The sequence below is a fragment of the Genypterus blacodes genome, unplaced genomic scaffold (genome assembly GCF_046128005.1).
Source record: "Genypterus blacodes isolate CSIRO-AG114 ecotype Tasmania unplaced genomic scaffold, CSIRO-AGI_Gbla_v1 ptg000030l_1, whole genome shotgun sequence".
NCBI classification, from domain to species: Eukaryota; Metazoa; Chordata; class Actinopteri; order Ophidiiformes; family Ophidiidae; genus Genypterus; species Genypterus blacodes.
This window is the reverse complement of record NW_027466843.1, coordinates 5,995,855-6,010,249: the sequence shown is the minus strand read 5'-3', so window position 1 is coordinate 6,010,249 and position 14,395 is coordinate 5,995,855.

Genomic DNA, 14,395 nt, shown 5'->3' with positions numbered 1-14,395 from the left:
GAACTACTTTACTGCACACAGAATCATCAATCAGTATCACTTTTTAGAACTGCTACAAAAGAAGAGATAATCGTTCTTTTGCTCTTCAGTTTGTTGTAGTAGCTCTGGTAACCGCACAGCAGCCCAGAGGTGTTCTCATCCCTTTAGCAAAGAGATAGAAATACTTTGACCTGACAGTTAATTTTTACATATCTGAATGTCAGACTGAGAACCACCCACAGATTTACAGCAAAGTCCTCATTACTGAGCGGGAGCAGACCTTAGCTAAATCAATTAGCGTAAGTCTAAAGTCTAAGGTCTAACTCTGAGAGTTACAGAAACAAGCTTCTTCCTTAGAGCAGATGGTTGTCCTAATGATCCCAGTGGGGTACTCTGCTAGTGCCCTTGCACACATTGCAACACCGTATGACTAATATATGCAAGGAGAAGTTGAATTGCGCCACAGTACCCAGCATGTAAATCAGTCCCTTAATTACACAGATACTGATTGAACACATGGTACATTTTCATATCCACAAGAAGCTGACATGCAATGCACAGAGGCTCATTAACAATACCTGGGAAAAGTATCAACAACTAATGCATTTACATACCAATGAGTTCAATTCTGTTCCTACACCAAACGTTAAGCAATCTAGAGGTCGAACAGGTACAGGCCAGATTTGTTGGCCGTGGCCTTAAGTTGCACGCTGATCCATTCCAAGCCACATATTGCTCCTTTTGGGTGGAAAGTGCTGGAGATGATTGTCAAATTGTTTTATTGATACCATTGATTCTACCTGATGCTGCAAAGTCTGGTTGGTGCAATCTCCATTAAGGCGTTAGAGAGCAGGAGTAGGGATGAGAAATAAAACCAAGGGGCTTGACAGTGGCAATTTGCATGAGGCAGTATTGTTTTAATAGAATCACTGACTTGAGATTGCTTTGGGAATTGAGGGCGAGAATGAGGACAGAGGAGGGGATGCATAGGGATCTTGGAACCGAGCTCTTATTTCTTCTCTCAAGTCAGCTGTGGATTGTTTTTGTCTTGACTAAGGAAAGGTTTCATTTTTCTAGCTGATAAAAATACATAAGGCAGGCTTTGCACATCAAGAGACGCTTTCTCAATGAATTAATTATCATATTCTTTCAAAAAAAGCTAAAATATATGATGTTCATAAAACTAATCTGTTCAGTCTTGCGGAGCGTTAAGGTGTGGACCGGGGAGAAGGAGAGACAAGTCTGTGTGCTTCTCCACAGGTGGACACATAATGACTGTTGTGGTAAGCTGATAGGCTGGGTTATTAAGTCCAACCAGTTGGTGTTGTAGGTCCTCATCAAGGTTCCGCTGGTGGTAATAACAGCAGTGAGAGATAATCCTGACGAGAGATGGAGTTTGATATGCTTGGCATTGAGATAAACACGTTAGGCCTTAAGTTCACTTGTGAGCTACAGCAAAAATAATCATAGGAGTGACAAGAATTTGAAATCTAAGCTGCAAAATAATGCCTTGATAGATCCATTACAATTCTTAACACGCCTGTCTTGGTATCATTTCATGAACAATGTGCTTCCAATATTAACCTGTCTTATCATCTTTATTAATGTCCACGTTTATGCATTATTTTTCTGTAATTGCACAGAGACGGAATAATTAATCATGACTGAGATTTGTATTTACAGGAGAGGGATGGTTTGGGACCATCCTGGGTTGTAAGTACATGAGAGATATGATTTATTGGGCTGGCTTTTCAAAACAAAAGCACAGGCTTGGAGTACTAAAGCGGTTTCTTTCTTTAACTTGGAGACGTTATGCATGCTAAACGGCAGAGATACTCATTTTAAGTTGAAATTTATTAAAGCTCCAAAACGAGAGCAGAGCAGGAGTACAGCATCGAAAGCTACTATCACCTTAGGGTTGTTGTTCATGTATCATTTATAAATAGAGTAAGCAACAATAGTGTCCTGATGTACCGAAATAATGGACGAGATAGAGGCACTGATCATCACGCCATCATCAACAGACTCGTGTTTCCTCTGCCTAGTTCATATTCTTATATACAGTAACACCTCTGGGTGTATTATCACTCTAATGTGTGGCCACTAAGTGCAATGGCGTCACAGTTAACAAAAAAATTATATTCAAAGTGCATTTCAAGTCACAGTCTGTTTTGCCAAAGAGATTAACTTGTGACCTAGAATGGAGTATTGTTGCCATGGTTATCTGCTCGTTCATTTAAATGGCAGATGAGCTGTCGTTTCGAACTGGTTCGTCATGTCCTGATTCTGACTTTTAACACCTGCCAGCTCATTGGAAACAAGTATTTTCAGTGGCCATGGTCTAACAAAGTCACTTTCAAATACTTTTGAATGATCTGTGGGAGGTTTAAAGGGTCTGAGGGTTTATAATACAGCCAACTTTAGTTCAGTCGTTGTAAACAACAGCACTGAATATTTCCATATTACCCACGTCTCCCTGTGTTACCCACACCAGATCATCAGGTGTGTTTATTTAATCAAGAGTTGGTCCCTCCCAGATCTTGATTGGTTATACACACGTGATATTGGTAAGCAGGTGAGAACATGGAGGAAAAACACCAAAGAATCAGAATGGAAAAACCACTGCTTTTATGTTATTTGAATTCCCTTTATGCACAGGTTTGTTTGTCTCCAGGCAGAGGAGACGTGTATCTCTTGGCGCATCATGATTAACAGCTTTGGACAGCGCCTGAGCACAAGAGACTGCGAACATGAGACGCATAATTAATTGTGTCACTGCCTTGGCTTATTTTGAAGAGCTCGATGTAAAAGCCTGATGCTCAAAAACGCTTTTCTGCTGTGACACAATTTCATTGATCCACTCATTGTTGCTGCTTGATATACATTTGTAGTATATCAGCTCACTTTTCTTTAAAGAAGCCCTGTGGGTCTCTTTTAACATGGCCACACTGATGTTAAATAAATTCTATGTTCTATTTCACTGAAGAGGCAGATTACCCATAAAAACAGCTGGGTATGGCTTCTGCTTGATAGATTGATTTTTACCATGGAGCTCGGAACAGCACAGAAGAAAGCTGTTTACCTGTGCTCTTGATAAGCACGAGCATTTTGCTGCATAATGGCTTCTTAAAAGCCCAGCGCCTCATCGAAAGGCAGAGATCTCCACCCTCAGCTCATTCAGTTAAAGCAGACTGGTGTGGAGCAGCACCTCACAGCTGCATCCATCACACCCCAAGCGAATACCATAGATGTAGTAATGTAAGATTTAATACAATTGAAGTTTTTCCTCTATGTTGTGCTTTCATCAAGTACAGTGAGGTTTTATATGCTATCGACAGGATGATGGGTAGCCAAATATCCAAGGAGGAAACCAGTCTTATATAACAACATATGGGAAAACGGGTGAAAGAGACTCTCCTGTGATTTAAAGGTCACAGGTTTGACTCCCCATGTGGAAGTAAATAGGAACACTTTTATTGGCTTTAATTCCAGGGGAGCTTTGTGTGTCCCTAGATGTATCGCTGAGCAATAACTGACTGAAGTAAATGATGTTTGCTTCACACTGTGTTGTGTGTGTGCCTCAAGGTAGCATGGGGGGAAATCTATGACAATTGCAAGCTCCAAATTTTCACATAACAAGGTAGGCAGGCCTGCTGCTCCTCCTCGACAATTTACAGAACAATAACAAACCTGATAAAGTGGCTCCAGATTCTGCTTACTGCAGCTGCATGAACCTGCATTACCTCATATTTTTGGATATTCATATTTAATCAAACTGTACGCTCCCTGCCCAGCACAAGGCAACTAAGACCAACTTGACAAAGGACTAGTGAAAAAAGGTGAGTATGTGAAGCCAATGACCCAGACACTTGTTTCAGGAGTTGTAGGAGAAACAAAAACAAGAGCCAATGTTGGACTTACATCCATTATTCATAGCAAACACGACTCAAATGTGATGCTATGTTGTTGTGAGCCTGCTAGATTTTTTAGTTTTTAACAACAGACTTTCGATTGATTCAGGAGACAAGACTTACCCTTTGACGAAACAAAGAACATTCAGAATACATGTACTTGGATTTTTTTATTTTTTTTTTGTTAGTTGGTTTTTACTAGAATTTATCCATGGGAAGGTAACCTCAGCAGTCTGCTCTTTCCCAACTTTGCCCTGATTAACATTCATAGCAGAGTTTCACACATTCACGCCTGGCTGCAGTCTTCTACTGTTGACCACTGAGCAGCTCCACTGGAGCAGTTTGGGTTTAAGTGTCTTACTCAAGAGCATCAGGACAGACGGAGTTGTCACAGGTCAATTGTACTTAGATCTGACCATGACCCTCTCATTTATGAGAGCATATGCATCGTTTTAGAGGCTACTCTTTGCGCCAAAAGTGAAAGCAACCTTCAGATTTCTCTTTCAAGCACGTTTGAAGGATTCTCTTTTTGTCGTATGTATATCTGCTTGTGCTCTCCCTGAGGAACAACTGCAATAATAATCGCTATGGTAACATGAAGATGCTTTGCTGCATTCTAAGCAGAGGCAAGAGTATGGAAGGCGGGGGCCAAGAGCTCCAAGCTACTCTGCTGTTCTCCGGCCGTCAGTTATTCATCCAGGATTTCAGTCCATTACTCAGAGCCACTTAGGAATCCACAGATCACATCAAAAATGAAAATGGCTGACCATTGTTTTTTCTATCAATTCTGCTTTCAAAAAAGAAAAAGAGAAAAGGGTGCTGTTCCTGTCAAAAATAATAAATTTCAATAACATCTACAACTTCACTCGGGCTTGAAAGGCGAGGTCCGTCTGGGGCCTTTCAACTCGCCTTGTGCTTATCCATAACATTTACAGGAAAAATACATTTTCTTCTTTGATGCAGGACTGCCGTAATTTCCAAAGATGCTTTCCCCCATAAAATCATCACTAATCAGTTTCTATTTGGCTTTGGGTTCTGGTCTGTTGTTGAGATATAGGACTATAAGTTGTTGTATTAAAGTCACAGATGAATAATGTATAGTATCCACTAAATTCTGCTCTGATTCAGCTGGGAAATAGATACCAAACCATCCGTGATCAGTGAGGTGTAGGACTCAAATCCCTGCCTCCTTACTTTTATCTTGTGGTGCAAATACTTTCCCCTCGAGATATTAGTCCTATATCCCCACAGATAGAGGTTCTGGTAGACATTCATTTAAATCTGTTATTATCAGTTTAACCTTTTCCTTCTTAGTTCTTAGCTCCAGGTGTATTACATGTATAGAATTGTCGTCAGGTTTTGTTGCCTAGACGTTAAAATGCTTTCCTGCCGCTGTGAAACTCATTCCCCTCTTTAGCAGCCTGAGCAGGTCTGTATTATTGTTGGTTCAACCACTAAATGTACCACGGTGCGAAGATTAATTAGTGGTGCAGTTTTGACATAAAGGTCGCAGCCTGGGGATTAGTGAAGAGGGCCAAAGCTGTCTGGAACATCTCTGGAGAAATGAAATGAGAATATGAGGACAGAGCAGAACAGTGTGAAGCATACGGGCTGTTGCAATGCGAGTGTGTGTGTGTGTGTTTGTGTGTGTGTGTTGAGTGGGGTGAATCATCAGCTAGCTTTACATGCAAAGCAATGGTATGATGTGCTGTGATAAATGATCATACAATAGTCTGACTAGTACCTTAATCAGTCAAAGCTACACTGGGCCTGAACCGTGTCTTTTAGCTGAACTATCCAGGCTGTAAATAGACATGTAAACACGTGAATTGCTCTGTCCGATACCATACGTTCAATGACGATGTCCCACATGAACATCAATCTCTGCCTTAGTATGTAATGTACCACAACGTTAATGTGATATAACATTGTGCTAGTAAGGTAGCTAGCAGTTAGCCAAAGCAGTAGCAGCAGCTAAACCCGTCAAGCACTTTTGAAAATGAGGAGACAACTAGAAGAAACATGTTTAAAGTGATTAAATACTGGAAGCTGTTTTGTAATATACTAAAACAACTGAACTACTATACTAATTGATATCTGATATATAATAATAGATTCATAACCATCAACACTTTTCTGTGGTTTTTCCGGTGTTTTACTGCAAAGCTGAGAGGCCAAATTGTTTCCACTCTGCCACTTACCTGACTCCTGTATTATCATACTGGCAGGAGAAGATGTCCCAAAGTGGATTGTTATTTCTGCACCTTTTAACGGTGACATCAAAAGATGACTGTAATTCCCAGCGGTGCATCTCAGTCCCCTTTGCTGTGTTTTCTCTTTGTTTCCTCAGTGAAAGCAAACCTCTCTCCTGTGCAAAAACGGTTTTGACCCTCATATAATTTGCCAGGTTTTTTATTTCCGGCAGGGCTCACTCTTAAATGCTACCAGTTATTTATACCACAAACTATGAGCATAATCTTTAGCACGTAAAACCTTAAAACAAAATGAACTAATTAGGATGTCTGGCTATAACTCATAACAGGATTTAATTTGTTTCTCGCAGTGTGGAGGCCTGTCTCATTTCATACTCATTTGACTTCTAGTGTGTGCAAAAGAACTACAATGCTGACACTGGATAGGATATTAAAAAGGATGTCATGCCTGCAACCCAAGTTACCGACATCTATAACACAGCATTCAAAATGTACATACCGTGTATCTGATTACACAGTTGGCGCCTGAAGCAAAGGGTGGTGACCATTGAGTGACATCACTGATTAGATAACTAATAACAGTACCAGTCCAACACCACTAAAGAAGTCCAAGAAGATATTATGTGAGGGAAAAACTCCTTTGAACATTTTTAGGTTAAGCACTTACAATGTATTTTCTATTGTTTTCTTCTGCTGATTCTGGGATAGAGGGATAGGGAGATAGCGGGATCACCTATATTTAATAAATATATGATAGGATAGCATTTTGTTTCATTAAATTGAAAAGTAATGTGAAGATAACCAAAGGAATAAGAAAAAAAATCTAATGATCAAACTTTGCTGTGACTTGAATTTCTCTATTCCCTTGACTTAGATAGTCAAATAAACAATAATCCATTATGCAGCCACTATAATATATTGACATGTAATAGAACACTTGACAGCATTGCTATTCTCAGTTACCTCTGTTCCCATGGAGAAGACAATAACAAGATGAAAACACAGGTTCCAATTATGTCTTATGCCGAATGAATGACAGAGTGTCCGGGAGGTTGCATGGAGCTTCACAGACACCGGGAGGCACAAGAATTAGGAAAGTGAGAATTGAGTCGATGAAGACATAATGTGAAGACATTGTGGGACTTAAATTTACATATAAAGAATGCAGTGGTAAAGCATTGACCACAAAGTGTGAATGAGCAAGTGTCTCAGATGAACAGTTAAAAGTTTAGAGTGAGAGTGTGAGAATCAGAGAATATTTTGAAGGCATCTTGTCGTTTTGTTCACATTAAAACAGCTTGCATGCTTACAATTTGTACAGTAAGATGATTTATATATTATTCAATTATATGAGTGCCATCCTTTAAAGATAATAGAAGCAACATTTGAAGTGTTAGCCTAGTGTTAAATATGTTGTCAAGGACAATTTGCTAAAGTAATTTACTGTAGATGATTACCTGTTCTCAGCAGCAGCATTGGAAAATTACAAGTTATGTAAGCGACATACTTTATGAGGTGCAGATGTGTTAGACCATACAGTTGTTGACACGCTGCTTATTATCAATTTAATGAAAAGTACTCCGCCCACACACAAAGCAGGTCAAACATTGGAGCTAGTCTTAAGTATTCACATTCCACACTGACACCATCAGAGAGCAACGAGCAACACTCAGATCAGCTGAGAGCAGGTGGCATAAATCCATATTTCACCTATGAAATAAAAGACGCTGCTCAAAAGTTACTGTCAACTTTTAATACTCTTCCAAACCCTCAACCACCTCCACTGTGCTCACCTCAGACACCCCTGGCCTCCTTCTTGACTGACCTGTCTGAATATGTGGCACAGCTCCTGGTACAAGTTCTTGTTACCTCACGTGTTGACTACTGCAACACCTCACAGGCAGGTTTACTGGCAAGTGCATTCAATCCGCCACAAGTGATCCAGAATGCAGCAGGTCGTCTGGTCTTCAACCTGCCCAAAACAGCGTCCAGTATGGCACCCACTTATCTGAACTCTCACATTCAGGTTTATACTCTCTCGCGCCCTCTCCGCTCAACCAACAAATGCTGCATGGTGCTACCTACATCAAAAAAAAAAATCTCTATCTATACCGCCTCCAGGCTCTGCCTCTTGACACCTACGTACTTTTGTTTGACTAGAACTTAGCTTCTTGGCACTTACTCTTGTTGTGTTCCCCAGGCTAAATCTTTGCTTGAGTTGTATCCAAACCTCATATGTACGCTGCTTTGGATTAAAGCGCCTGCAAAATGACTAAATGTCAATGTAAAACAAATTAAATCGCAGCGAAAGGCATAAACCCATTTGTATCTCTAGACTTTATATTCTGGTCAATTGAAGCTATGCTTGTGATGAAATTCTGGCATCATTAAGTCATGACACGGAAGCCTACAATATTAATCGAGAGAAATGTTAGTGAAGTCTGCATGTCTCTGCAAGTAGATGTGTCTTTCATTATCTCTTTGATTTATGGAAACCTGCATTGGAACATGTGAATTATTACGTTCCATGTGAGTATTGACTGTGATTGGAAGTGGACTTCCAGCTCTTTTCTTTAAAGCTGCGGCACAGTTTGCTTTGATGCCCTCAGTTTGCCCTGATGTCTCGCCTAATGTTGCCTTTGACAATAAAGGAAATTCTTCTATCAGTGGCAGAGGCACTTAAAACGCTGATCTTGACATTTTCTTAGCAGTAAGTCTCGGAATGAGAAAAGTAGTCTTGAAACTTCTTATGTATATGTCTAAGGCAGTTTAGCCATGCATGAAACAGCAGGTTTCTTTTAAACATTGATGCTGCTCAGTGGCAGGAAAATAATGAAATTTACTTTTAATTACTCTTCAGACGTGGTCTGATCTTCACCAAAGTCGCAATAACTCTTTTTAAGTAATGACAAAGAAATAATAGCTAACATCAGTAACACTGAAGACAAGAATTAAACATTCACACTCTAGATTTTGATTAGTAAGTGAGTAACTTCTGAGGAAGTGACTTCTCCAAAAGTTAATTGGTGTCAGGTATTCAATCAATGAGAGAAGATTGGAGGTGTGGGTAGAGGAGACACTCTGTCCCATAAAAAAGGCACAAAAAGTCTGGTTACTGACAGATTCCAACAGGTCCCAAGAATTGTAGAGCTGCATGAAGATGGACTTGATTATTAAGAAGCCATTTGCTCAGTTTACTATGCATCCCCAGTAACATCAATCACAATGATGCTGTGTAAAAAAATAAATCCAAAACACCAAAATATGGGTATACAGCATTTCATTCAAAGGCCTATGGACCTGGTAAGAATCTCCAGATAGCTATAGCTCACAAGAAAATGATGTCAGTGACCTAGTTCAGATATAAATGTCCTAAAGTAAAAAATAAAAATCTGTCAAATCCGAGAGAGATTGGATGACGCAACAAAGGCATCACCCATTAACATGAACAAATCAAGAGCAGAAGTGTGAGGAAACCTTTGTTTTGAAATGGGATGTTGGAGACACCAACATTGGTGAATTGAAACAGTTTTGTGTGGCAGCATGGTTAATTAATGCAGAAATAAAAAGTGCAACACAGTAATAACAAATGGTCATGCTTTCAATTTTGGTTTGTACAAATGAATATTTACCCTGTCCTTTAAGGTATTTTTAATATCTCAGGTTCTCAGTTTATACTGTACAGCTGCAGCAGCATAAATAAATCTGTTATATTCTGTATGTGCTTCATATAGATTTTTCATCCCCGCTCTATGAATTTAGCACAGATGTCCCCTCAAGTCATTCAAATTGTTCAGCTTAAAGAAAGCTTTTCTTGGTAAGAATTGATAATGAATGCAGTCAGCTTGAACTGGTAATTAGTATTTCACATGATTTCCTCAGGCAACCACATAAAGAAGCAAACTATCATTGTTATTTATGTATCATTAAATATGATTTCAGCAGCATTTGTAAACGGTACAATTTGTGAGTCAAATCTAAATGGCCCTCAACAACTACAAAAATAAAATGAGATAAAAAAAAAAATAGCTAGAATGTATTGACAGGTCTTTTATACTAGAAGACAACTGGAGAGGTATTAAACACTATTATTATTATTATTATTGTAGGAGATTTTACTGTTTTGTGTCATATGTGGGGAGGATTTAGAGTTTACACAGAAGAGGCCCAAGAATTGATCCTTGAGGGACCCCATGTGTCATCTTTGTTTGCTTACACATGTATTTACCAACAGACACAAAACTATCTCTACCTGTTAAATATAACTTAAACATGCCAGAGAGCCTTAACCCAGTTAGTTCTCTAGTCTCTGGTAACAAAATGCTATGGCCAATTGTGTTAAACAGAGCTGAGATCCACAAATAAGAGCAATGAGAATTTACTACAGTCACTAATCAAAGGTATATAATTTAATTCCAGCAAGTGCAGTTTAAGTGATATGATGGGCCCAAAATCTGGACTGAAAGACACCAAATATATTATTCAATGCTGTTGTGTTGGAGGAAACAACCTTTTCACCCAAGACTTTGAAAATTGTAGGTTTGATATTGGTCTGTAATCCCTAGATTGTTCTTGGTTGATTGTATTGCATCTAGATTGTTCCTTTTCTGGAGTGGCTCAATAACTGTGGCTTTTAAGGGATGTGGGAAGTGGCCTGATGGGAAAGCTCTATTTGTTATCTGCAGCAAAATCTGGTGCAAAGCAATTGAAAACATTCTTTAAAAAGGTTTGCCGGGAAAGGGTCAAGACAGCAGATAGAGGGGTTTAAATACAGAAGGTTTAAACACAATTTCCCCCCAGTGTTTCAACTTTTTGGTACCGTAGAGGGAAACAAAAAAAATCTTGGCACCATCTATTCCTTCTCTATCCAAGTTTGACTACCATATATCAATTGAGCTATGAGAACTGCTTACTATCATCTTACAATATAAGCCACATTAGAGGGATTATGTGAATGCTTAGAGAAACGTACCCATGCCTTTATTTTGAGTAGGCTGGGCTACTTTTAGAGTCACTTGAGTTTAAAATATTACTGTTGGTTTACAAAGCATTAAACGGGCTCGGGCATTAATATGTCTTGGTTCACCCTGCTGCTGCTTAGGTTATGCATTTATTTTTGCTTCATGATCTTTCATCGTTCTTGTTTTATTTTTGTTGCACTCACCTCTCGGCTCGTTACAGATACCTTGTTTCCTGCCCTTGTATTTGTAATGTATTTAATCTGTGTTTCTCTCCCTTTGTGCCAGTTCTTTGTTATTTGTTCTTTCTGTCAAGCAGCCCAGAGATAGTGGTTTTCCTGTTTGTGTGTGATCTCTGACCGTTTTGCCTTCTCCCTAATGGATTTGTTTGCCTTTCTTGGACTGATTTTCTGTGTACCATACCTTTGCTTTACCTTTTGCTTTGAGTCCATTGTCTGTTGGCACCAGTGTTCCAAAATATACATAAATAGATCTACTTATGTATGATAGAACCCTTCAGACCTAGTAGATCATCATGCACTGGTCTTCTTACCATTCTAGAGGTCAAAACAAACCACAGGGGAGCAACCTTGAGTTTTTATGCAACCACTCATCTGGAAATTTCCCATAGACTTGTGATTTACCTTGTTTCCTTTAAATCAACCACACAAACAGTTTTTACCTTTTTAAATGTTATTTTATCATAAAGATTTTAATTTAAACTTCAAAATAATGTAATATAATGCTCTTATTGACTTTTAATTGAGATCCAATCCTATTTCCTTGCCTTAAGCAAAGCCATTTGAATTGCTTCCTCATATACCGTCCACAGAATCCCTCACTGGATTTAAGATGCTTCTCTAGCAAACGTGAAGTGAAGCTGTACAACACAAGGCAATAACCGTCTCAGAAATCTCAATAGTTGTGCAATGTGCCTCAGGGCACCCAGTGCATATGGGAAATGGAGTGCATCAGATGTGTCTTTTTAGAGATTTTCTGTGTAATTATGCTATGTATTGTAAAGAGTTTAGGCCATATGGGATGTGAAATATTGCACTTGATGTGCACTACGTACTTGTATGGATCCACACAGGACTGTCACTCCAAAACACATTTCTCGATGGGGACACCAAAGTACATCATATTGTACCATATGTTACTCTATATTTTGATAATTAACCTTCATCTGAAACATGAATAATGATTGTAAACAGGTCTATATTTTGAAATTAATTCACGAACACATAAAGAGTTCATCTTTTGCATATAGCAGGAAAGGGTAAAAAGATAGGGACTAGTTTAGATGCAGGTTTGCCACCAAGCTGCCATTCTGAGAATAATAGATTGTAAAGCATTCATTTTTATTCTGTTATTTTTTATTTACTTTGCAGTTGGTAGAGTATGTCCTCTTTTATCTATGTTTCTATATACACAGCTCATAATATTGTCTTGTGTACAAGGTTTGCCCTTTGGATGGGTCATAAGTGGTGCTGGAGAAAGGCGTTGTCTTAAATCATTTAGCACATTTTGTGGATCAATGAATCCACAACTTTGGAGAAACGTTGCCTGTTGGATTGATGTTTCCCAGAGCAACACTCTGTGTTAATATATCTCCATTCATTGAGCTGCCCTGCTCGATCACACAGCTCTGGCTGCAGCAGAGATACTGTAGCCTTGCACCCCGGGGGAGCTATTGGCATACACAGTGTTCACAATGTGCTGGCTGCTCAACCTCACTTTTTCTTATAAACTGGCTTTGTCTTTGCATTTTCTAATGGCACCATGTGTGCACAGCCTTCTATGTTAAAAAGAGACAATAATCAAAGATGATTTCTACCCCCAATGATTTAATTAGAGCTAAATCTGAACGAAGGGATGGAAATGATTTCAACTTGTCCAGTCTCTTCAGGAGTTCTTTTAGTTTTGTGGTTACTGAAAAATGTTGTTCCTTTCTTGTATTTCTGTCTGGTAGTTCATCTCTACACATAATTGCTCGTCCAAACATGAACAATTTGTAATCAGTTTTCTCCTCCTTAAGGATGTCATTTGAAAAGACAGTTCACATTGACATTCTGTGGGTGTAAATGTATAATTATGCTTTATATAATGCTTCAGATGACAAATCCTCTGAGATAAAATGACCTCCAACCATCCATAGTGCATCCTGTGCTCTCATTGGACAAGTAATCAATGGATCCTTGTGAAGACATAAACAGTCCCAGTAGACTACTATAGATTATACTTACGGTAGTTTCACTTCTTTTATAGTTCCGTTTGTTCAGAAATGCTGCCAAACCTTGGTGATGCCATCTGTTTTAAATTTGCACTGGGAAGCAGGAGGAATTTGACAGTGTTCTTTGAATCAGTGACATTGGAGATTAATGGGATGCCATTATGGTTACTCTGATCCTGCATATAAAGCAGCAAATGCACTGTTTACAGGGTTTTTATTTTGCCTTTTAGCTGCTGATTGACGTGACTTGAAACTTGTTTGTTGTTTAACTCTATAGGTAAAGCCAGCGATTGATTTAGTACTTGGCACCTTGATCATTGTTTACATCAAAATGCCTCATATTTGAATATTTGTCATTTTCAAATAATCTGAATCAAACACGTTTCTGGCATGAGTGGCATCTACTATGGAGCAATGAAAAAAAATGGATTACAACTGAACTGTGACATGATAACGTTTAGTGTCCATGGATTATATGGACACAGTCTGTGTGTGTGTGTGTGTGTGTGTGTGTGTGTGTGTGTATATGCGTATGCTTGCAAAATTCTGGAATAACAATAACATTTAATTTGAAAAAACAATATAATGCAGTACACATATATTTTGATAAAGCTTTATATAGGTTTAATGTGCCTGAAGAAATCTAATCAAATACCAAAGTCAAAGTAGTGGCACTGATGTTGCCATTGGAATTTATCTTATTTTGTTTTAATACACCCCACTAATTTTCAAGTGTTCCTTTTGTCCATCCCTTGTGCATTATAAAAAACTGAAATCAATGCCTTTAACTTTAAAAACAGCTGTGTCAGTGTAGAGTCCAAAATATATACCATAATATTAAACCAACCTTCTCCCTCCCACGTACACGCACAAGGGCTTTGGATAAAAAGTAATAAAAAGCTTGCAAGAGGGAGAATGTTCTGGGGGTAGTGCTTGAAGTGATAAGATTAGGGGCATATCTCAGGTCACTCTGCAGCTGCTCCACCGTCCGGCGGCCACAATGACTAAATGCAACTTCACCACATTTTGATTCTATTTCAGGGCATCTAAAATTCCACTACCAGATGATCAGAGAGGTCTGCCGCTGATAAACAGTGAGCA